Source organism: Pogona vitticeps, chromosome 3 (genome assembly GCF_051106095.1).
Source record: "Pogona vitticeps strain Pit_001003342236 chromosome 3, PviZW2.1, whole genome shotgun sequence".
In the NCBI taxonomy this organism is placed as follows: domain Eukaryota; kingdom Metazoa; phylum Chordata; class Lepidosauria; order Squamata; family Agamidae; genus Pogona; species Pogona vitticeps.
Genome location: NC_135785.1, coordinates 230427383 through 230451857, shown reverse-complemented (window position 1 = coordinate 230451857; position 24475 = coordinate 230427383). Strand labels below are relative to the sequence as shown.

At 42.3% G+C, this 24475-nt stretch overlaps 1 protein-coding gene across 2 annotated transcripts in view; it reads right to left on the bottom strand.

Annotated features, from left to right (window-relative positions):
• Positions 1–24475, bottom strand: part of COL8A1 (collagen type VIII alpha 1 chain) — a 132228-nt gene that overhangs the window by 56068 nt on the left and 51685 nt on the right. The window contains exon 1 of one of the 2 annotated variants that reach the window (XM_072993859.2): positions 5172–5242. The exons of the other annotated variant lie outside the window; for it this stretch is intronic. The gene's annotated coding sequence lies outside the window, so the exon portion shown is untranslated. Of the gene's footprint in view, positions 1–5171; positions 5243–24475 lie in introns of those variants that run through there. 2 annotated transcript variants of the gene reach the window in all.

The window sequence follows — 24475 nt, the reverse complement described above, 5'->3', positions numbered from 1 at the left end:
AAAAAAAAACTGACTTGGTGAATAGGGGTTTACAAAAGTATGGAAGATTGGCCTACCTCTGTTTTCCACTGAAGTCATTAGTTAAACGTCCAGAAATTTCATTATGAGTGAGTGAGGAAAGTATTGAACAACCTACTCAAATATCTAAAAGAGTACTGCATATATAAAGGTCATATAAGGCTTACAAAGAGACATCATAACAGAATTATGTTGGTTAAAAACAAGTGGGCCATAATCACATAATAAGGGCACACCCACAATCAAAATACATAGAGAATCTTTATAACCACCTCCCTTTCCTGGGCATTGGAAAAGTTACTTTTTTCGAAGTACATCCCAAAGCTGGCGCTGTTCCCAAAAGCAACTTTTCCAATTTCTATTATTTTCTTGCAGAATTGCAGAAATTACCTCTCTCTCTCTCTCTCTCTCTCTCTCTCTCTCTCTCTCTCTCTCTCTCTCTCTCTCTCTCTGTGTGTGTGTGTGTGTGTGTGTGTGTGTGTGTGTGAGAGAGAGAGAGAGAGAGAGAGAGAGAAAGAGAATTCATCCTTTCTAACAAGTTGCTCAAGGAAGCAAACATGGCTGCCCTCTTTCCATTTGTTTTCACAAGTCAGTTTAAGAGAGTATGGTTGGCCCAAGGTCACGGACTGAGGCTCACAGCTCACCATGGATTTAAATTCTGGTCATCTGAGTCTTAATCCAACTTTCTATGTCCTCTGTTGCATTGTCTCTAATTGTTCCTCATTCGTGCCATCATGGCAGGATTTTGGGACAGAAATCCAGGGCTGCACTCAGAAGAATAAGCAAAAGGGTCTCCAACACAGCAACACTAGTTTATCTTTTTCTTGTTGTTCCTCCCCTACTGGAGGCTGGATAATTTGGATTTTCTTACCAATGATGTTGTGTTGTATCCAAAATAAAACTCCAACATTTTTTTCTATCAATATCTATCAATATTCTATCTTCATCTTCCTGCATATATTTTCCTATTTCTTTTACCTTGATCACCTGTAACAACCCATACTTTTCTTTTCTTGTTAATACTAATATATTCAAGTTTTAAGATTTTTGTATACTATGGATCAATCATCAGCAATAACAATAACAATAGAACTGTAGAGCTGGAAGGCAGCCTATGGATCATAAAATCCAGCCCATATCAAGGAAGCACAAGGGGAATCGAACTCCCAACCAGATGCTTAAACCACTGAGCTATCCAGCAATTCTATCCAAAGGGAAACTGCTGCCAAGAAATCAGAAGAAGACTAAGATTCTGAAGGGCAGCAATGAAGGAATTAGAAATGACCATCAAGTGTAAGGATGTGTCAGTAGAGACCAAGATCATCCACACTACAGTTTTCACAAATACTATGCATGGATGTGAAAGTTGAGCAGTAAATAAAGTTGACAGGGAAAAAAAATATTCATTTGAAATATAATGCTGGAGAACAACTTTACTGATACCCTGGACTTCCAGAAATACAAATAAGTGGGCCCTAAGGCAAGGCAAGCCTGAACTATCTCTGGAGGCAAACATGATGAAACTGAGGCTGTCCTACTTTGAACACATCATGAGAAGGCAAGATTCTCTGGAAAAGACAATAATGCTGGGAAATGTTGAAGGCAGCAGGAAAAGAGATGCATTCACTCCCAAAAGGAAAACACAGCCTTGAATTTACAAGAGCTGAGAGGGCTGTTCAAGACAAGACATTTTGGAGATCAGTCATTCATAAAATTGCAATGGATCAGGGGCAACCTGATAACATATAAGAACAATAACGTGAGTGATGCTTTCTCAATTGTGTGTGTTTTATTACTTTTCTGTCCTTAATACTTATTTGCTGGGCATCATTTCAATTAATGAAGTTTCGTGATAAATTCCCACTTAAAAGAGAGGCCCAGAAGGAAAGAACTAGAAACCGGGCCTTCTCGGCGGTGGCTCCTCGCCTCTGGAACAATTTCTCTCCGGTGATTTGTGCGGCCCCTTCGCTGGGTATCTTCAAAAACCAGCTAAAAACATGGATTTTCGTACAGGCCTTCCCTCCAGTCAATACTTGATTACCTTTTCGTTCTTTTCTTTGCCATCTTGAATAATTTAATTAATTCACTAACTGATATTATAATCTTTGTGTATATTTGTATGTTTTTATTTATGTATCTGGAAGCTGCCTAGAGTGGCCGCAAGACCAGATGGGCAGGGTATAAATAAAATAAAATAAATTAATAAAATGCTTCGAGCTTTTTAAATTGCCTGTGGTAATGTCCATGACTCCACAGCACTGAGTGGAACAAAAAATGGTTAGCACTGTACTATGTGCATTTTAAAGTTTTTCTTGCATATTTACATTCTTCTTCTAACAGCCTGGTAGCACTAAGTTTCTCAAAATCACCCACAATTTTGGAAACAATCACCAAATCCATACAGGAAAAGAAACCCACAGTATTAGTTTACAAATATTTTGTTGTCCATCAGTAGACATGATATGCAGGGTTTCGGGAATATAATTCTTCTCCTATTTCATACCTGTTGTATCCACAGAGTATAAACTGCGATTATTATCAATCTTTTAGCAGTGCTGGAATTATTTGGTTTTAGATTTTCTTGTTCTCTGGAAGTTATTTTTTTTAATCTAATGTGTATGTAGTGGAATGGAGATTTGTCATTATATAAGGCTGTTTACACAGGCTGAAATAAGTGAGGACAGCTTGATATGCATTAGGGGTACATGGTGTAAAACAGATGTTTTACTTTAAACTCTAAATTCAGGCCTGCTCCATTATACGCATAAAGTCACAAATTTAAAAGTGCTTTTCTTTAGTTTAGTGTTTGCACTTGAAATACAGTATTCTTTAAAAAGTCTGGGATGAAGTCACATTTTTAGATTTCCATAAATACTCTCTTCATTACCAAGCCCTTTGGGATGATAACCACTTCTTGATTAATAACTTGGTCTTAGTTAATATAGCACATATAACAGAAAACATGGAGATCTCCACCCTATTCTGCATAAGAGACGTTGCTCTATGTGCTGGACGATGGCCATGATTGCTGGAGATGATGGAAAGTTCTGTCTTCCCTAACCCAGCTCGGGAAGGCTAGAGGGTAAGAGAAAAAGTTGTGGGCTATCTCTGCTAGACATCTATACTGTATCCTAACTTCTGGAAGTTTTGCCCCATTTTCTTTTGCCATCCTTCATTTACAAGCATTATTTTAAAAATGCCCCTATCCTAGCTGGTGCTGGAATTTAAAGACTGTGTCAAAAATGAATAAATGTGTCATTTATCCTTTTATGAAATCCCACAAACATGAAGTCACCTCTGTTGGTCTGGCAAGACTCTGTTCCTTGCTTTAAAAGTGAAGGCCAGTTTGGAACGTGACCAGATTGGAAACCTGGAACTGACATGAATTTTGCAGATGTGCATAACGACAACCATGGGAGTTTTTAAAAATAGTCTGTTTTCTTTTGGAAAGAAACAGGGGCACTTGAGCATCTCTTCTTAGGACAGAACTAGTCCACTCTTTGTCACTCAGGAAACAGTTTACAGACTTCTTCCTGGTTGGATGCAAGCAAGTCCAGGCTGTCACCACCAGCTGGCTACCTTTCGGCAGGTGCCAGACCCATGACTTTTGCTGGAGTCAACAAGCCCTCTCTTAAATTCCTATTTGCAAGGATTAAATTTAAAAACCCTTGCAATTAGCAAATTGAAGTATTTTCCCCCTGAACTTAAGGAAATTTCAATGTGCTGAGGATTAGTAGTAAGGTCAACTTCAGGGTCAGTTTATGAGATGAACATACACAACTTGCATTTCCTGAATCCACTGAGAATCCCCATCCTTGCCTTCTAAATGAGGCAGACTAATAACAGAGTGTGCCACTTCTACATTTTGGTAATATGGTTCACCAAAAAAAACAGCATAGTACCTTTCTCACCTTAAAAAACAAACAAAAACATATTATGGTATGCTGCCTATGGAATTCTGGGAGTTGGAGTCCAAAATTGCTATCCTCAATTTTCAGTTAATTGTGTTGTAGAATTTCCAATATGTAGGTCAAGTTCTTCGAGAATTCTGGAACAAAAGATGACTCCTAGGATCAAAATGTCCCAAATTGGTATATGAGGGTTAAATCTCAGAGCTTTGAAAAGTATTATTAAATGTTGTTCGTTCTACTACCTGTTAAAAAGCTACCCCCAAATAATTCCTTATTATACAGATCTAACTCTGGATGGACAGATAGAATGCTGTTATCGTGTATGGGACTATTTATTTTTTGTTTGTTGATTGATTGATTGGCACAAAGGAAATTCTGGAAAGCAAAGTCATGAAATGATAACAGTGTTTTCTTCCATTCTCCTGTCTGAACAAGTGGCCTGTTTACCCACCAATGACTGATTGTGTGATTCCTGTCATAAAGCTCCTCAGTGTGTTAGGGAATCATCTGGCAGGCAACAGTGCTTACATGCTCTTACTGCAGGCACAAGTCCAAGCATGCACAATCTATATTACTAATGTGTGATCTAGAGACCTTGGAAATGTTACTTTTATGGACTATAGGAGAAGGAGTTGCTGTTACTAAGTGGTGGATAAGTCTGGATACTAGTGTAGCATAGGAAGGAGGCCCATAGTTTTCGGGATATGGAAAGACCGCTCATGGAACCATCCAACAGTCATTAGTCCCAAACATTTCTGAATCTTCTTTGGGTTTACAAGGAAAAGAAAGAAGCGCCTATTAAAGGACTATGGAATGGTGGCACAAAACATACAAGTAGACTTTTAAATTCTGTCTAGACTGCCTACAATGAGAACATTTACCCGGTCCAAACAATAACTGTAGCAAGGCTATAAAGCAGAGCTGGACAGCCTGTCAGAGTTGCTAGATGTCTGGGTGCTGCACAAAGTCTTAAGGAAAGGCTGTGTTTCCTCATGTCTCCAGGCAGAGAGACACATCTCAGTGTAGTGGCAATGGAGAAGAAAATTTGATTTACATGTGCAGTTTGAAAGCCTGGGCACCCATCTCCAACCATTCCCAACTGATGCCAGGACTCTCTGGCTTAGCATAAAGGTATTTGCATGTGTATTACACTTGCACTATGTCTCTGTACCCAAACGCTAGGAACAAGGAGAAGGGACTGGGGAGGAAGCCAGTGTAAGCAGAGAGTGCCTTATAACTCACAAGCCTTCTTCCTTGATAAATCTTGCCAGCAACATTGCAGAGCAGGGGTGAAATCTCCTGTTGAAAAGGTGGAGAACCTTCCACAAGCCCCAGCAGCTGTGTCAGGTCTGGAGAAACTCCCCACTGGTGTGCTATGTGCTGTATTGTAATGACAACACCTGTGGATGGAAGCCCTCATGGGGATGGCAAGGATTGCAACTGCTGGGTTTATGTACTGCCTGTCTAGAAACCAGAAAAATGTTTCCTCCCTCCCCGCCAGCTCCAGGTTGTTAGAACAGCTATAATTATTTCGTCATCAAAATATTTTTACCCCACCTTTCTTCTTAAAAAGGTCCCAAGGCGGCTTACATTGTTAAAAGACAATATTTAAAAGCTAAAAACAGTCATCATAGGCATCCTTCAGTCTCGAGAGACTATGGTAACATGCTCTGAATAAAGGAGTGTCCTCTCCAGAGCATGAAGCCCGGGTAAGGTAATATGGAGGATAGGCTGTTACCCAAGCAGCAGATCCCCCCTCTCCACATTGCTGAAATGGTCCAATGGAAAGGCAAGAGCCAATACGACTGGTTCCAGCAACGTCGCAGGAGTTGGCAGAACGACACGAGCTGCCTTCGGGACTCCAGCTCCGGATTTTGCCTCGAGGTTAACTCCTGAAGCCTTTTCCATTGGTGGATATAGCCACAAGGCAGTGGAGGTTTGAAATCGGAGTTTTCCTTCTCCTAGATGGGCTGCCTTCCATGGCTGACGAGCCCCACCTACCCGGCCTGCTCTTTAAGAGTGCAAAAGTATGATTTGATCCTTAAAACTTTCCTAACTCCCCGGCTTGTGCAAATCTAATTGGCTTTTCTATTTACCATGTTAAGGAAAGATACAAAATTTGGCCTGGCCTTCGCCCTCAGCCCAGCTTCCTAGGGAAAAGAGTCCAGGATCCTGGGACATGCTCTTTTACAGCAGGAAGTCCCACCCCTAGGCCCCACCCCCAGGCCATGTGGTCAGGAGACAAAAGGAAAGCCCAGGAAAAAAAAACTCAGCATGGCATCCATGTCTGTAAAAACAGTAAGTATACACATATTGACAAGAATCAAACAAACACAACACTAAAAATGGTAACAAAGGCAATGCTAAAAGCATATTCAAAGCAACAAGGCCCAACGCTCCCTTTAAAAAAACCTTCCCAGACAGCCAGTCACTCAGGGAAAGCTTGTGTGCAGAGAAAGGTCTTTGCCTACTTGCTGAAAAAAAGAGCAAAGATGGGGCCAGCCTATGGGAGGGAGCTCCAGATTCTGGGTGCAGCAACAGAGAAGGCCCTCTCCTTTGTCTCCACCAAACACACCTGCAACAGAGATGAGCTTAATATCTGGGCAGGCTCACAAAGAGAGACATGATTAGACATGAGGTATTTGGAAATTCTGAAAATATGAACATAATGTATGGCACCATAGGTGTCATGGAGGTCCATTCTCTTCCCCCAGGACAGGTCGGTCCACTCACTGGTCATCTCGCAGTGCACACATCCACTGCCATCAATGTCACACCAGTTGCGGAAGTAGCCCAACCAGTGCTTCCCCGCCTCGCTGTGCAACCGACCACTCCTGTGAGGAGGCAAGATAAAGAGTCTCCCCACTCAAGTAGTCGGCTGTGTTGAGAGGCGGGAAACTGTCACCTAGGCTACTTTCATGATTGGCATGATGTCAATTATGACAGATGCATGCACTCTGCAACAAGTGGACTGGCCAGTACTGGGGGGAGGGCATGGAGCTCTGTGGCACCTGTGGTGCTGCACTTTGTATTCATAGCCCAAGGATTAAGAATATGAATTGCCCATGTCTAGATATGATCCATGAGATAACATGGACTCAAGCCATTTGGGGCTTCATGGGTTAAAACCAGCACTTTGAATGACCTAGCTGTGGACCTCCAATGCAGATATTGATGAACGGCTGCTCCCACAATCCCTCACCAGTGACCAGGGCTGGATGCAGCTGATGGGAACTGCAGCCTAGTGAAATTTGGAGAGCCACAAATTTCCCCATCCTATTAAAGAGCTTTTAGAAATCAATTGATGCAAACCACTGACATGTAGAGTGAGTTTTTCCTGGAGTTGCAAATGCTTAATATCCAAAAAAATGTTTTTTTTTTTTTAAAAAAAATATTTACTACTCAGAGAAGAATGAAAATTCCGTTAATTCTAATAAATTTTCATTTCTGGAGGTGATCTGAAAAACAGCACTTTTGCTGAAAGACAAGGCCTCCCTGTCTTCCCGCCTTGCTTGTGTAGGCCAACATCCAAAGCTGTCAAGGAATCAAGCCCTCACGGCAGAGTGTTCCCAGGTGCCTGCTGTCTCCTGGAACACTACAAAACGATCCCAAACCATAGGAATGGTTACTACAGGAGCTCCCTTCGATGGGTGACATGGAGAGCTTGTTTAGGCTTCCTTTCATTTCCCTGTTAGGAACTGGACATTCCTCTCAGTCACAAAACATCTTTGAGACAATTCATTCCTGTCTGACCTTCGTATTAAGTGTTGTCTTTTTTTTTTTTTAACATGTCAACACAGACTTACCAAGCTGGCTCACTTCACAGCTCTCTATCCTTGGAACAGCTTTGCAGAAAATAGAATCGGTGCCATTTTAAGGCTTGGCTTCTATTTAAAGACCCACCCACTGGTGTCTTGTGGAGAACTTTGAAAATACTCTAGCAGGAGGAAAAGCTGCAAACAAGTCTAGATATATTGCATTTATCTGTTCAAGGCTACCATCCAAAATCTGGAAATAAAGCATAATTTAGCTCTTCAGTCTTGATCTCTCAACTCCAACAAAGCTGAATCACACTGGACCACACTTCATGTTTTATAACCCTGTACTGTATGCCAATGGTAGCCTGAACTAGAATATTTGCCATGGTACTCCTCTGTTAATTTTCTGATTGGTCTACTGCAATGCATTCCACATGGGGCTGCCCTGTTTGAGGGTCCAAAGGCTATAGATGGCAATAAGCATTGCTTGCCTGTGTGGTAAGATGGTCAGCATGAACTGAGCACATTGTACACATTCTTACATCACTTCATTGGCTGCTTCAAAATGAGCCATAGTGAATCCCCCCCCCCCAATTTGCACTGGCCAACTTTAATACATATTACTGTTTCCACCATGGGGTGGGGGAACCCCTGAACTATATCCATCTTTCATTCACATTATAAAGGTGAGGAGACTCTCAGACAAAAAAAAGAGTGACAGCTCCAAGGTAACACTAACAAGCTGAATGCACATTGTCTGAAATCCTGTTGCTTAACATAGTAAGTTGCAACTAGAGTAGGTCCATTGAATCAGTCGGAATTTGATTACTCTACTCCTCTGTAAATTTCATTGATTCCATGGGCCTACCTTAGTTGTGACTAAGCAACAAGACTTCAGACAAGGATTCAAATCCAGACACTCAAGAATTGAGCACTCTAAGCCCTATACCTAGATGAAATAGTCTAGCTGTTCCCATTTCTTCCATATTCATTTTTTTAAAAAAAATCCCAGTTTTTTTCCATCCCAAGTACAACGAAATATATCACTTTTGGTAAATTCTTATCAAAAGCAAACTGAAATGAAACAGAGCAGTGCATCAATGAAGGCTGTCTACATGAACTTCCTGAATTATATAGAAATGTACTGTTTCAAGTTAACAATTGAAATATTCTTTGGCAAGCCAAGCAACCAGAGTTCATGGAAATATCTGATTTACAGTTTGGCTTTCTGACTGCTATATCATGATCCTTTGTTCGTTCAGGGCAAAACAAGTACTGTAGACCAATTTTTTTCTGTCAAATATGAAACCTCGTTTATTTATTTATTTATTTATTTATTTGATTTTTACCCCGCCCCTCTAGACCATGTCTACTCGGGGCGGCTTACAAAATAAAACAAAACAGTATAAAAATATATAAAATCATAAAATTACATATTTCAATTTAAAACAATTAATTTAAAGAGAGGATTACCAAGATGGAATAGCCAAAAAAGAGAGAGAAACAGAGAAAAAGACTTAATTGACTGGAGGGAAGGCCTTCTTGAATAACCAAGTTTTTAACTGGCTTTTAAAAACACCCAGCGAGGGTGCCAGCCGAATTTCTGTTGGGAGGGCATTCCACAGCCGAGGGGCCACCGCCGAGAAGGCCCGGTTTCTTGTTTTTTCCTTCCAGGCCTCTCTCGGCGTCAGACCCCTCAGCCGCCCCTGCTGGCTATATCGGGTGATCCGGGTAGATCTGGGTGGGAGAAGACGATCTGCCAAATATTGAGGTCCCAAACCGTTTAGGGCTTTATAAGTGATCATTAGCACTTTGAAGTCAATGCGGAAACGGATGGGCAACCAGTGCAAAGCAGCCAGGGTGGGGGAGATATGCTGGTGTTTTCTCACCCCACTAAGGAGCCTGGCTGCTGCATTCTGGACCATCTGAAGTTTCCGCGTCAGCCTCAAAGGCAGCCCCACGTAGAGTGCATTACAATGGTCTAATCTCGAGATTACGAGCGCATGGACTAGAGTAGTGAGGGCCCCCCGATCAAGATATGGTCGCAGCTGGGCAATCCGCCATAGATGAAAATAGGCAGAGCGGACCACGGACGCCACCTGGGTTTCCATGGTAAGCGCCGGGTCCAGATGTATTCCCAAGCTGCGGACCTCACTCTTTGCGGCAAGGGTCGTCCCCCCAAAGGAGAGGGAGTCACCTATGCCGCTGACGGAAGGGCCGCCCACCCTCAAGACCTCCGTCTTGTCCGGGTTCAGCCTCAATCCATTTGACTGCATCCATTCCAGTACAGTGTCCAGGCAGCGCTGGAGGGACCGGACGGCATCCACTGAAGTTGGTGTAAAGGAGATGTAGAGCTGTGTGTCATCAGCATACTGATGACACGATGCCCCACACCCCCTGATGACCCTGCCCAGCGGCCTCATATAGATATTAAACAGCATTGGGGAGATGATCGACCCTTGTGGAACCCCACAATTGAGATTCCATGGGGCCGAGACCCTCTCCCCAAGCTGTACTCTCTGGGGGCAGTCCTCCAGGAAGGAGCGGAGCCAGGCAAGTGCCAGGCCACCGACTCCCAACTCGGAGAGCCTCCCCAGGAGGATACCGTGGTCGACGGTATCAAAGGCAGCTGAGATGTCGAGGAGGACCAACAAGGACATGTTGCCCCCATCGGCCTCCCTCAACAGGTCATCCAACAGTGCGACCAGTGCCGTCTCTGTACCATAGCGCGGCCTGAAGCCCGACTGAAATGGGTCCAGAGCATTGGTTACGTCCAAGAGCGCCTGAAGCTGATCTGCCACCACCCTCTCAACCACTTTGCTGAGGAAGGAAACATTGGCGACGGGCCTATAATTGCCAATTTCATCCGCCGCCAAATTTGGTTTCTTCCTAATGGGCCTAATGAGTGTCTCCTTGAGGGCGAGGGGGACCTTGCCCTCCTGGAGAGACCCATTAATTATTGCAGTGGCCCATTCAGTTGTTACCGGCCTGGCTGGTGGGGATAACTTCATTGTTCACACACTTCATTGTTCACACGACGGCCTATAATTGCCAATTTCATCCGCCGCCAAATTTGGTTTCTTCCTAATGGGCCTAATGAGTGTCTCCTTGAGGGCGAGGGGGACCTTGCCCTCCTGGAGAGACCCATTAATTATTGCAGTGGCCCATTCAGTTGTTACCGGCCTGGCTGGTGGGGATAACTTCATTGTTCACACAAAGATCATCTTATAGCCCATGTTTTCCACAGCCCATCAAAGACAAATGGTGGCAAAGTTTTTCCCAGTCTGGAACTCACCAGAAGTGTTGCATTTCTCAGTAGTCAGAGGCAGCATGCTGGCTGGGGATGTTGGGCATTGTAATCCCTAGTCCTCTCAAGATACTAAATCAGAGAAGGCTGAATTCATGCAGTGAGGTACCAGTTAACCTTTGGAATATGGATGGCGGCTTCCTATGTACACCCAGTTGTATGAACTACATTAGTATGTTCTATCCAGGGCTGCTTTAAAGACAGTTCAGAAACTACAGTCAATATAAAAAAACCAGGAATTTAAACAGCAATATATAAAAAACAGCAATTTTAGTTAAGTTACTAAGCAGGGCTGGGTACACACACCTCATCATCCATTTCTGTGCTGCATCTGGTAACTTTCTGAGTCTAGTCCAAGGTACTAGTTTTAATTTGCAGGAGTTCTAAATGACTTGGAATGTAGTTACTTTAAGGCCTGCATATACCTGTTTAATTACTGTGATCTTTGGAGACTTTTTTTTTAGATCATTCAGTGAAAAATGCTACAATGAGTGTTCTAGATATCTGTGTTTGAGAAACAATCTGTTTTTGACTCGATTTGAAAGTCAGAAAGAGACTGAAAGTCTAGCCGGATTTAAGCTGGAACTAGGAACACATTTGAAGCGGGGAGGGGGAGGCTACACCATTTTATCTGTGGAATTCTGATTCAGGCTCCTTTGTTTAGAAAAATGTTTTTTTCACCTCATGATCTTCCTCTCCCAAATTAGTAAATAAATCAAATCTCATGAAGAAGCTGTAACTCCCTCATCCAAAGGAAACCAAACCCTGTAGCCCTGGAAGATCTCACCGCTTTGGGAAGTGAGGCAAGGGCGTATAAAAGCTTGTTCCTTGGATAGTCTGGTTCATCACTGGCAGCAGTTTTAAAAGCTATTCTGCAAGTTCATTGGGCACCCAAGTAAAGGATGTATAAGTATTTTAGACGCAAACTCTATCTTGTGGAGAGAATCAGTAGGCAGTTATATCCTGTGTCGCTCTATTGAAACAGGACATGCCACTGAAAATTGTACAATCCTTAGGACACACACTATATGCAGTGACCTGAGACCCAGTCAGGTTTTTCCATCCCACTATAAAAGTGGCAATACATGGTAAGAAAAGCCACCACAGGATGTCCTCATTCATTTTTCTGCACTTGGATTTCCAACCCAACATGTTGCGTGACAGTGGTGTGTGTAGTTTGCTTGGTAACAGATGACAGATCCACAAAGAGCATCTCCCTCCATTCCAAGGCCATCCCGTTTCCCCTCCAATATTCTCATTCTAATTTCCTGTAACTATTGGGGTTTGACCTCCTGTCCTCTGGGGTGGGAAACGTCCCAAAGGTCCTACCCCATGAGCCCCTCATCAATAGGTAGAGTAGAAGGGCTGAGATGTTTAGAATAGGGCCAAGAGAGTAAGAGAAAAGCATTTCCTGGAGAAGACACTCTTCATAATCAGTTCTATGCCACCATGGTGCTACTTTGTACTGGCAGAACAATGACTTCCCTACCACTAATAAAAAGCCCTTCTCGGGTTGTTTAGTGAACTCAGATAGGATAAGACGTCATTGCAAGTAGTATGTCTGAAACAGCACCTGCTATCAGAAAAGTATCTAAAAAATTCATGCTACAAAAAAAGTCAGTACATCAGCAAGCATGTTATGGGTTCCAGCAAGAAGGCCAATTTCTACATTTCTCTGCATGTTATGGAGCAAAGTCTACCTGCAGAACCAGCACCTGCCATGTCTGTAGCCAAGAAGTAATCCTGGAATGAAGGGGAAGAGAAGCAAAATGCAGGAAAGATTTATGGGCAGAGAATGTGTATGAAAATATCACATGCTCCTCCATGGGTGTGGTGTCCATGGCTGAACCACCATTTCAGTTAGAATTACCATCATATCCTCTGTCTAAAGTTGGCTTAATGACTCAGAATGTTAGTTATTTCATATATTATTAATCGATTTTTACTACCCAGGAGTGAGAGAGGAGGTTGCATGATGTTGTCTGCCTTCTGTGTTATGGCCAGCTTGGGGTATTACACACAGATTCATTGTGGGCTGACATATAACTGGAGAGTCCAGTATAGAGGAAGACTGTACTACCTCATTCTCTTAACACTAACACATGACTATTTTCCTCTGAGGTATCTGAGTATATTTGTTTGGCTGTTTCTTTGGGTTGGCACGATTTGTTGCTCTGCCACAGGCAGTAAAATGTCAAGGACAAACCTGAGGTTAGCACAAGATGCCACAGAGAGAAGGGTACGAATTGAATTTCTATTACTGACAACTCTGAGGAAGGCCTCCTGTTCACATAAAGCTTCCACAAGAAAGAATCTTATGGAGCACTTTAAAGACAAATATGTTGTATTCAGCATAAGCTTTTGTGAACTTGCAGCTCACTTCTTAAGCTGCCTCTGAAGAAGCAGGCTCCAGTTCATGATACATCTAAAGAAGTGAGCAGCAGTTCCTGATGAATTTGAAGACATGGGCTGCAGTCCACAAAAGCTCAATTCAAATAAAATTCCTTTCCTTTTCCTTTTAGAAGACTGACATGGCTATCCCTCTTGAAATGTCTACAAATTTTTGTTTCGTCTTTTGAACTGGTTATTTCAGAAAATAGACATCCTTGGAATCTCTCTCTCTCTCTCTCTCTCTCTCTCTCTCTCTCTCTCTCTCTCTCTCACACACACACACACACACACACACACACACACACACACACAAACAAACAAACAAACAAACAAACTCTCCCCTGCCTCTCTTCAGTAGCATTGGGTCTTCAGAGAGTCCTGGATGTTGTATGTCAATCTGGAATTTCACACAGCTCTGAGGGGTAATATGTATATGTGATGAGGAGCAATGATGCGTACAACATCCTGAAGGGTATGCTCTTCTATAAAAGCTCTGGCTGTCTGTACTGGTGATTATTTGACTGTTTCCAGATTCTTGGACTGAAACAGTGTTTCAAAGAATGTGCTGCTTTAGTTAAGAACACACCCCTTCTACTAACATTTCTTGCTCATTTCCTACAGCATAGGAAAGAATTCCAGATGGAACGGAGCAAACAGGATGACCTAAAATGACTCCTCCCCCACCATGCCATGGGGTAGTTTTCATAACAGCATCTCTCTTATCAATATTTAAGAGATCATGTTACTGGAATTGATGGCATACAAACCTCTGCTCCTATTTGAACTACAACATCAAAAAGCAAACAAGAGTTTTAGCTATACTGTATATAACATTGATACTGCTCCCATTGATTGACAGAAATATTCTGGATTATTTTCAGATTTTAAATCAAAACTTGTTGTCTTTAAAAGAAGAACTTCAATGGCAAAGGTTTCACATATTTGAGGGATGGAGCAATGAACTTGCAAAGAAATCACATGCTTATCTCCTGATAACCAACCCCTGACCAAAAGCAAGCTAATTTGCAACTTAAAGAGCTGTAAAACATCATTATAGGACATGTCCACTGATTTTTGCAGGAGTACAGTACTGCTTTTAACTGCACAATGGTGTATTGTCTGTTTCTGCCTTCTTACGCTCTATTCAGACATTTGATTGTAGAACATGCCAGGAGGGCATGATTGCAGTGCCAAATGCACCCCTGTCTCTGCACAACTATTTCAGCACTTGAAGGGAAACTTTGGGCATGATTTCCCCTCCAAACAACATTTGCATTCATTTTGCCCAGATCAAATGTCTGAAAAGGACTTCTATAATTTGGCTAGAGAATGGGTTCTTAGATACACCGGACCTGAATTTAATGGATGTAAACATACTTGGGCTGCAGTCCTATGTTCATTTATGTGGGAGTAAGGAATGCATGTTTTCTATGGGCATCATCATTGATCTTTTACTTCACAGTTTGCATTGGAGTTGGCAAGCACAAAAGTGAATTAAAACCCAGCAACTACAGGGTGCAAAGCTAAGCTTGGGGAAGTCCCATGAGATATTTTCTCTTTTTAGTGGGGAATCATAATTTTTTAAAAAGTTTACTTGTAGGCAGTAGAAGTGGCTTTATTTTGCTCTGGTTTGCTGGCATCACTTTCTCTACTTTCTGCCCAGTGTGGTCGCCTGTCATGATACATAGGGGCACCTATGAGGGTGTCAGTTCTCCTCAATCAAGCACCTCTTGTTTCCAAACTGATTTTTTTTTAAAAAAAAAAAGACTTTCCAAAGTCAGTGCTTAAAGAAATTATTGCCAAGTCACTTTGAAGAAATTAATTTAAAAAGAGAAGTGGGATTTGCCATTTACCACCTTGTCAGATCAACTGGAGCGAAAACTGTCTTAGACTTGTCTCTCCCTTCTGTGAAAACTTGTTATGGGCATCTGGATAACTACAGTGATTTCACCCATGGAAATGTGCAAGAACCCACTGTGAAAAACTGCAGATCACAGCAGATCTAAGCATGTTTTGCCCACTGTATAGCTGCACCCTAACTCTGTATGGGGTTGCAACATGTACTAGATGCTACATAAGCAGTGCCCTGTTACATCAGACCAGTTCCCAGTGTGATCACGCTAATTCCCTGAGTGAACAACAGAGGCTTCCAAGAAGTCACAAGAGAGCAACTATGTCTGCCATAGCTAATACAGTATTCAGCAGTTCATCTTCAGTAAGAATATGAAAAAATTGTCAATCTTATTTTCTTTGCATTTCTCTGAATCCTGCCTGCAATTTTATTCCCTTCATTGTTTTATATGTAGTTGTGAGACTTTTCAGTTTTCTTTTATTTAGAAATCCATCTGCATTTCAACTACATGATTTTTCTAATATGCACATTTATTTATGCAGTTTGTCTAACTTATGTATTTCCTTCTGTCGACTGAAGATACATTTCTACTTTTGGCTCAATTGTCTCCATTTGTAGCCATCCACATCTTAAAATGTATGCATGTTTTATGTGCACTTCGTTTCTGCAAAGGTTTCAGTCTTGTGCACATGTGGACAAGATGTTCTTTTTCTTGCAGTGAGTGTCAAGAAATGCAAATAGATGACTTTGCTATCCCAACCCTGGAATAAAGACGCGAGACAAAGCTATGGGTTAAATATGAGACACACTTTATTGATAACTTCTAATACAAAACTTGCCATCCTTTGGCAAAAGGAGGGGGCCTACTGTAGTGTGGAAACAGGTGAAAGGCAGGGGTATGCAAATACCCCTTGATCAATAAATGGGCGAGTCCCCGGCCCCAAGTTCCCGCGGTCTCCAGACAGCAGGAATCCAGCCAGCTGCTAATAAACACCCCAGACCTCAAACCACCTTTCCCTGATGACAGTTGGTCCGGAAGTGGCCCAGCGCATCTTCCCCCCACAGGCACTGTAATGGCACGATCCGCAGTGCTGGGAGGTCAGATGCGCTGTTGGCTTACCTGAGATTACAATCGGGACACACCAAAAATACCTGTTATTTCCGGACTACCCGCCCGTGCGACCAAAAATTGTCCACCAAAATGCCAACAACCCTCTTCCAGTGTGGGATAGGCAAAAAATCCCCCCATCCAAGGCCAATCAGGATGAAGGTCAAAAATTCCTATCCGGCCCCTTAAAGGCGACCATAAAAACTCACACTAGAAACAGGGAGGACAGGCAGGTGCCCGAAAAGAGGAGGGCGAGGCAAGGGGGGAAAGCTCTTTAAATACCATGAGCTTTCCCACCCCTTGCACAATTCTTGAGAGACTTAGAAACACTCTCGCTGTATCCCGGGTAGATAGCAAAGAGCATTCACACTGCCCAAAGTCAGGGACTTAGCGATTGCAACATTCACTGAAATAGGGGCATCCAACATCACTCTTTCCCATCCCTTGCATTCAGAGGTCTCTGAAGAGAGAAATTACCTCCATATTTTCAGCCCTTGTGATGGCTTTGTCTTCCACAAATGTATCTAACCACCTTTTAAAGCCATCTAAGCATTTGGACTTTATTACAGTTTTTTGCAAGTGAAATCCGTATGTTGCTTGCCAAAGAATTAGGCACCTAGATACTTTTATAAGAAGGATAAAATAAATTTGGGCTTAATTTAGAGAAGACACGGGATTAGAATTCCAAACCTTCGCTAATATTGCAGCATCTTAGGCAGCTCCCTCCTGTCTCCCAAATCATCAATATATGATCTATTTTGTTGTCATGTGCTGCTAAGTCAGAAGTGACTTACAGCAACCCTAATAGAACTTTCAAAGTATGTGAGAAATTTAAAGAGTGGTTTTACCAGTCCCACTCTCCCAACAAGTTTCCATGAAAGAGCCAGGGAATCGAACCCAGGTCTCCTGAGTCCTAGTCCATTACTTTGTCCACCATACCACACTGGGCACCCTATGTTTTATTATTATCAACTTAAAAACAATGCAGTTTGGTGCCACTGAGCTCAGCAATCACCAGGAGAGGAGAAAATCATGGAGGAAAGATGTCGTACGTCAGAGCAGGAAACCTCTCCAACCCCTGTGTACTGGTCCTGTTTCAGATCAGGCTGGATATCCTCAGGGCAAAGTGGAAGGAAGGAAGGAAGGAAGGAAGGAAGGAAGGAAGGAAGGAAGGAAGGAGTCATAAACATCCTCATAAATATCCTCAGGGCAGTGGAAGGAAGGAAGGAAGGAAGGAAGGAAGGAAGGAGTCATAAACATCCTCATAAATATCCTCAGGGCAAAGTGGAAGGAAGGCAGGAAGGAGGCATGCAAGAAAGCTAGTGGAAAGCTTTAAAACTGTGCATATATTTAATGTATCATGTACTTTGACCCTAAAAATCATCCTGATTTATCATCTCTGACCACTAGCCATGCCTGCTATTTCTTTCAGAGACTAATCACTTCTGGAGGGTGAGAATTCTTCACATTAGATATTTGTCAGGCTGCAATTTGGCTTATTTTGGACAAAGCAAGCTCCACAAGATTAAGGAATTGCTTCTGAGTATGTAAGTATAGAATTGTGCTGCTAGTGAGAAAATGAATGTATAAAGTAAATAAATGAAGTAAATGAATGTAAACTCCACCCTGTAATTTACAACTTTTGCTAGAATATGATAAAAGATGGAGAATTTGGTAGTATTGTCTATTTCTTTATGGGTCCACTGGCATTTCTGATGTGATGGTGAGGAATTACTGATCTAGTTGATGGAAGTGTGTGTACACTGACTGGAATGATACCTAGGTGAGGAAGTTCTTTTGAATGACTTCAGTCATTCCCAGATGCTATCGCACATCAAAGAGCATGTAGTGTTTTTCATTCATCTTTTTCAAAGGGCTTTCGCCTGTGCTAAATGGAAGGTTCAAAAAACAGTTTCCACAATAATCATTTCTTGGATGTTCTGCTCAATGTGACATCATATCGTCATCTATTTAACAATTACTGTATTTTTCCATTTATAAGACGACCTGATGTATAAGACGACTCCCCCCTTTACTAACCCCAAATTTGAAGATTTGATCCCTAATTTTCCCTTCCTTTTGCTAAGCCCTGCGGCTTAGCAAAAGGAAGGGAAAAGCACTTACAACTTTTGCTAGAACATGATAAAAGATGAAGAATTTGGTAATATTGTCTATTTCTTTTCAGGTCCACCGGCATTTCTGATGTGATGGTGAGGAATTATTGATCTTGTTGATGGAAGTGTGTTTACACTGACTGGAATGGCTACAGGGCTTAGCAAAAGGAAGAGAAGAGTAGGGATCAAAGTGCTGCACGATCACTGAGCCCACAACCAGCGGTATAGGCAGCAGCAGCAGGAGGTGGAGACTGAGGCAAAGAAGCAGTCAGGCTTGGCCGCCTCTCGCTGCTGCCCATTGACTGCTGCTACTGCCTCCTGATTGCAAGGAGATGATCGCTGGATGGGGCGATCGGTTGGCAGTGGCAGCAGTCAATGGGCATAAGCGAGAGGCGGCCGAACCTGGCTGCTTCTTTGCTTCAGTCTCCGCCTCCTGCTGCTGCCTTCCGTGTATAAAATGACCCTCAATTTTTTCAGTAATTATTTTAGGGGAAAGTGTCATTTTATACATGGAAAAATATGGATAATTAATTCAATACACTTATGCCCCACTTCTTCTCCAGTGAACCCAAGTTGGCATACATGGTGCCTAAATGCAGGGAACTATGGAACTTTTCTGGGAGGACAAAACAGTAACCAGGCTTTCTATAATCACAATTGCCTCTCCATGATGTACCATCTAGGTCAGTCTTTCCCAACTTTGGGTAACCCAGGCATTCTTAGACTGCAACTCCCAAAGCCTTCACTACTGCTGTGCTGGGCAGAGTTTCTGGGAGCTGCAGTCTATCCTTGCTGATTCTTGCAAATTGCCATTTGGGTAGCTACAACGATTCATCCAGGAAAACCCATTTTGATCAAACTGTATTTTCTCCACTACGTAGTTGTACCCTTAATTAGCCAAAACTGGTTTTGTCCAGTCATGTCCAACTCTAGGGCGCAGTGCTCAGCCCCATTTCCAAGCCTTACAGCCAGTGTTTGTCCAAGACAGTTTCCATGGTCATGTGGCCTGGCCAGCATGACTAGACATGGAATGTTGTTACCTTCCCACCATGGTAGTACCTGTTTATCTACTCGCATTTGCATGCTTTCAAACTGCTAGGTTGGCGGGAGCTGGGACAAGCGATGGGAGCTCACTACGTTGCAGATTCGACATTGCTGGTCTTCCAACCTTGCAGCACAGAGGCTCCTGCGGTTTAACCTGCAGTAGCACCATGTCCAAAAGCTGGTTTAGCCAGAAGTTCATTAGCCAAAACTTTTCCTGTCTCAAGGTATATTTCTAATAAATTTACATTTTTTTATGTTCTTAGAAAGAAGAACTAAAATGATTCTGTAGTCATTTCTAGTTTTAAAGGACTGAATCCTGAAGTTAAAATTACTCCTGTCACACTGTTTTGCTTGATTTGCAACAGTGCAATGCAACAGAACAAGTGGGATTTGACATAAAATGCTTGAGTGTGGATGCAGAGTTCTCCTGTTCAGCCAGACATGCCTTCTTCCAGAGTATCTCACTTCAGTCCCCTCTCCCCAGGTTTTCCACTTTCGTGCGCAAACAACACTTGGCATTCCCTGGTCACTGGCCACACTCAGTTGTCCAAACTTGCTTCTCGGGTGTGATGATATCATTTTAGCTATGTGAGAACTGGTACTCAAAAGATGAGGAAGGTAACAGTGTACACAGAACATTTTCCCTTGTATGATGGCGTGGGAAGAACTGCCTTATCTGCAAGAAATCAGAGCACTTGTTTCTCAAGGTGTGTTTATTTGTTAAGCTAACTATCTAACTTCTGCAGGATTTGGTAACTCATTTTCTCTTGCTCCAAGCTGTGAGTCATTTGAATTCTTTTTATTACTTCATTTTTATCAAGTACAAATCAGAAACAGAATCTGTCTGGATTCTATGAATAAATCCTAAGGCCATAAAAATTCAATGGGAGCACTAAGTCTGTGTAATTGAATTGGCATAACACTGGACTATGTGTTTATTGTTTTATGTGAACAGTAAGTTGCAATACTCACTTGCCAACAGCTTTCTGCAATTGTTTTGGCCCTTGTTGCCAGATTCCCCGTGCCTGCCTAGACCCCCAGCTTTTCAGGGACAAATTTGAAACAAAATGTTGCATTGCTCCTTCGGAGCGCAAATACTAGTATAAATGAAAAAGACATAAACACAATACTTAGCATCTATGCAGAGGAACGTGGTGGTGCTGTGGGCTAAACCGCAGAAGCCTGTGCTGCAGGGTCAGAAGACCAAGCAGTCGTAAGATCGAATCCACGCAACGGAGTGAGCTCCCGTTGCCTGTCCCAGCTCCCGCCAACCTAGCGGTTCGAAAGCATGCAAATGCAAGTAGATAAATAGGTACCATCTCGGTGGGAAGGTAAACAGTGTTCCGTGTCTAAATCACACTGGCCATGTGACCACGGAAAGATTGTCTTCGGACAAACGCTGGCTCTATGGCTTGAAGAGCGGGATGAGCGCCGCCCCCTAGAGTCGGACACGACTGGACAAAAAATTGTCAACGGGAACCTTTACCTTTACCTTTACCTAGCATCTATGCAGCATGTTTGTGTGTCAGAAACCAGTTTCCCATATATGTTCTCCTTTTCATTCTTGTTGAGCCTCCTTCTCTACCAGCTTATCTTGATCCTCATAGTAAGGCAGTTCTCTATGTTCCAGCTACTGTGAAGGTCCAATTAGTTGGGATTTAGAGAAAAGGTCTTCTCTGTGGCCTAAACTATGGAATCCTTTCTTCTGCAAAACTGAGTTTGACCTTTCTTTGACAGCATTTCACCTTACGCAAAGACATTTTTATTTCATCTGGTACAGATCTGTGGATTTTCTGGAAAATTCTGATTCAAAGTTTCGCAGTGCCCAAATTACCAGAAAAACATCCAGTGCTTTAAATAGAACATTATCTGATTTACCATGTTTAGATCATTTAGCATGCTTCATTATCTTATATTTACTATATGAAACATTTTCATCTCTCAAAAGCTTAGAATATTTGAACTTTAATATATGGTGTAATGGTTAGAGAGCCAGAACTAGGAAGAGATCTGGGTTCAAATACTTGCTCAGGCATGCAGTCAGCCAAAAGGGGTTAATAATTTTATTATTATTTATTATTGATATTTGTTGGGAGATGTACCTTTCCAAATGAATCAAATATATGTATATTTGCAAATATACATATATTTGCAAATATGTGTATATTTGCAGCATGTTTAATTTCTTATAGCTAATCATCTAACAAATATTAATATCACAATAGCTAGGGCATGCCAATCTGGGTTGAGATATAAGACTTGCTTAAACATATTAGAATGGATTTACTCGCTCTAATGCAATATAAGTCAAATATGCACTAGGTGCAACTAGGACAGGAATAAGCAGAAATGTCTTCTGCCAGCAGAAATTGTCTTAGGCCAGCAAAAGTGTTATTGGGCTGCCAGAACCCCCTTCTGCTGGTTGAACTCAAGAGAAACTGGCAGTGTGATCTGCCAGCATACCTGCTCTGGCAGATAAAATCTGCTGGTAGAAGAGCCAAAAAGGTGTGGAGAAAGGTCAGAGCAGAGAAGGAACTGAACTACCGTATCTCCTCTAGCCAAGGGACATGGCCAATACTGCCAGCATCAAGCCAGGTCAGGGCAAGGGTAAACTTAAGTGATTTACAACATCCCTAGACTGGAAGGGGTTTGCGTTCAGCACAGCTTCAGCTGGCCTAGTGTCATCCCAGCTGGCCCTCAGTCATCCTGGCCAGATAGAATTGTGTTCTCAGATTGTTTTTGAATACCAAGCTTGCCTGATACTGTATTGGCATCCACTCACTGTTACAGATGAATTTTATGATTTTTTTTTTCAGAAATGGAAATTTTCCATGGAAAAATTAAGTACTGAAAATAAATTTCCATCCTACATCACCGGACAGGCATCTGCTTTGTTAATTTTATCTAAAGTTTTATCTGCAACATTTGTCTGTTTCCACTGTACAGTCATTGTTTGGGAATTTTATTTTATGGTAGGTCTTAACTGCTCTTAGCCACCCTAAGTGGTGCGTAAATGCCAAAAGGGTGGGGTATACATTCTTTGATAAACAGAATACTCGACAAACCACCTGAAAAATAGGTCAATAGAATTATTACTGTATTGCAGGGGTGGGCAAAGTGGACCCCTCTGGATGTTGTACTACAGCACCCCAGGTGCCTTACCCCCTTAGCCAGTGATGAAGAATGCTAGATGCTGTGGTCTAACAATATTTGGAGGGCTGCACTTTACTCACCCTTGCTCTATTGCATTTGCAGGGATGTGAGGAAGAAGACCAGAGAGTGGCTTGGCCAGGATCCCATAATAGGTTCCTGAAAAGGTAAGCTAAGACAAGTCTTGATTCATAGCTTCTGGTAGCAGCCATTAGATTTCATCATCAGAATCATCTGAGAACTGATGGTTGTTGTGGGTTTTCCCGGCTGTTTAGCTATGTTCTTAAGGTTTTTCTTCCTAATGTTTCGCCAGTCTCTGTGGCCAGCATCTTCAGAGGAAGGGAGTCAGAACTGGATATTAAATGGCAGTTTAGGAATCCAGTAATGTAAAGAAACACTGTAATACACCTATACATTTTACATTGGATGTTTAATTGATTCAGTGAAGCCTTCTGGGAGCCAGTGGAAGACAGGGGGGCCTGGCGTGCTCTGGTCCATGGGGTTGCGAAGCGTCGGACACGACTTAACAGCTAAACAAAAACAACAACAAAGCCAACAGACAGTAGGGATTGCCTGCATAGAGTATACCTCATGAATCAGTCACCACCCACATAGTTTGACTTTAAATATTGCTTATGTGAGTAGAGATACACAGTGTGTTTTAGAGGATACAGTAACGGACTCGGACTAGATTTGGCTTTAAATCCCTGCTTGGAAATTCAAAGGGAGTGGGGACCTGGTAAAACCACTCCTTAAATATGCACTTTGAAAGCCCTGTTAGGTTTTCTAAAAGTGGGGCTGCCTTTGAAGAAGGTTCTGAAACTTCAGCTGATTCAAAATGCAGCAGCCAGACTGCTGACGGGGGCCAGTTATATGCCTCCTATAACTCCCTATAACTCCGCTGCTACAACAACTTCATTGGCTGACAGTCTGTTTCTAAGCCCCAATTCAAAGTGCTGGCCGTTACATAAAGCCCTGTACAGCTTGGGTCCAGGCTACCCAAGGATCGTGTCTCCCTATATGGCCCTTCTTAAGATCATCATGAGAGGCCCTCCTCTAGGTCCCACTGCCAGCGCAGGCATGGCTGACGGTGACACAAGAGAGGGCCTTCTCTGAGGCAGCCTATAAACAAGACAAACAAATAAACAAGTAAAAGTTAATTCCGACTTCGCTCACTAGGCAAACTAAGTAGGCAACACATGATTTTGAACATATGTATATTCTTAATGTTAAATATTTTGTAACATCAAATTAGCAAATGGATAGTTTGCTCCAAAAACATATATGGCTTTTCTGAGACAGATGGTGGCAGCCCATTTTCTTCTGCCATATTAACATCCAGTTAGCCTATGGACAAATCTATCATGAGGCAACGAAAATGCATTTAGGGCTTCATAGCTCTGAGAAAAAGTAAGTGAAGGAGACATGATAAGGTTGCATAAAATTATGCATGGTGTGGAGCAAGAGGGTAGGTGGGAAATTTTCATTGTCTCATACATCTTTCTCACATGCTTTGTGAAGCTGAGTGTTGGAAAGTTCCTGCTTGTCACCCAGGAAAGTGACTGCCCACCTGAGCTAGTGACAGGGGGCCAGACAGACCAACAGCCTGGCTCACTCACTAAGGGACAATTCCCTATTGTTTCCAAGTATTATTTCACACAATACATAGATAAATGGTGGAATTTGTTATGAGAAGACATCATGATGGCTACCAACTTGAACAACCTTTAAAGGGGATTTTTAACATTTGAGCAAGACGGGGCTATCAAAGAGTATCTATTAATTATGATTAAGGCATATTTCTTCAGTTACCAGACACAGC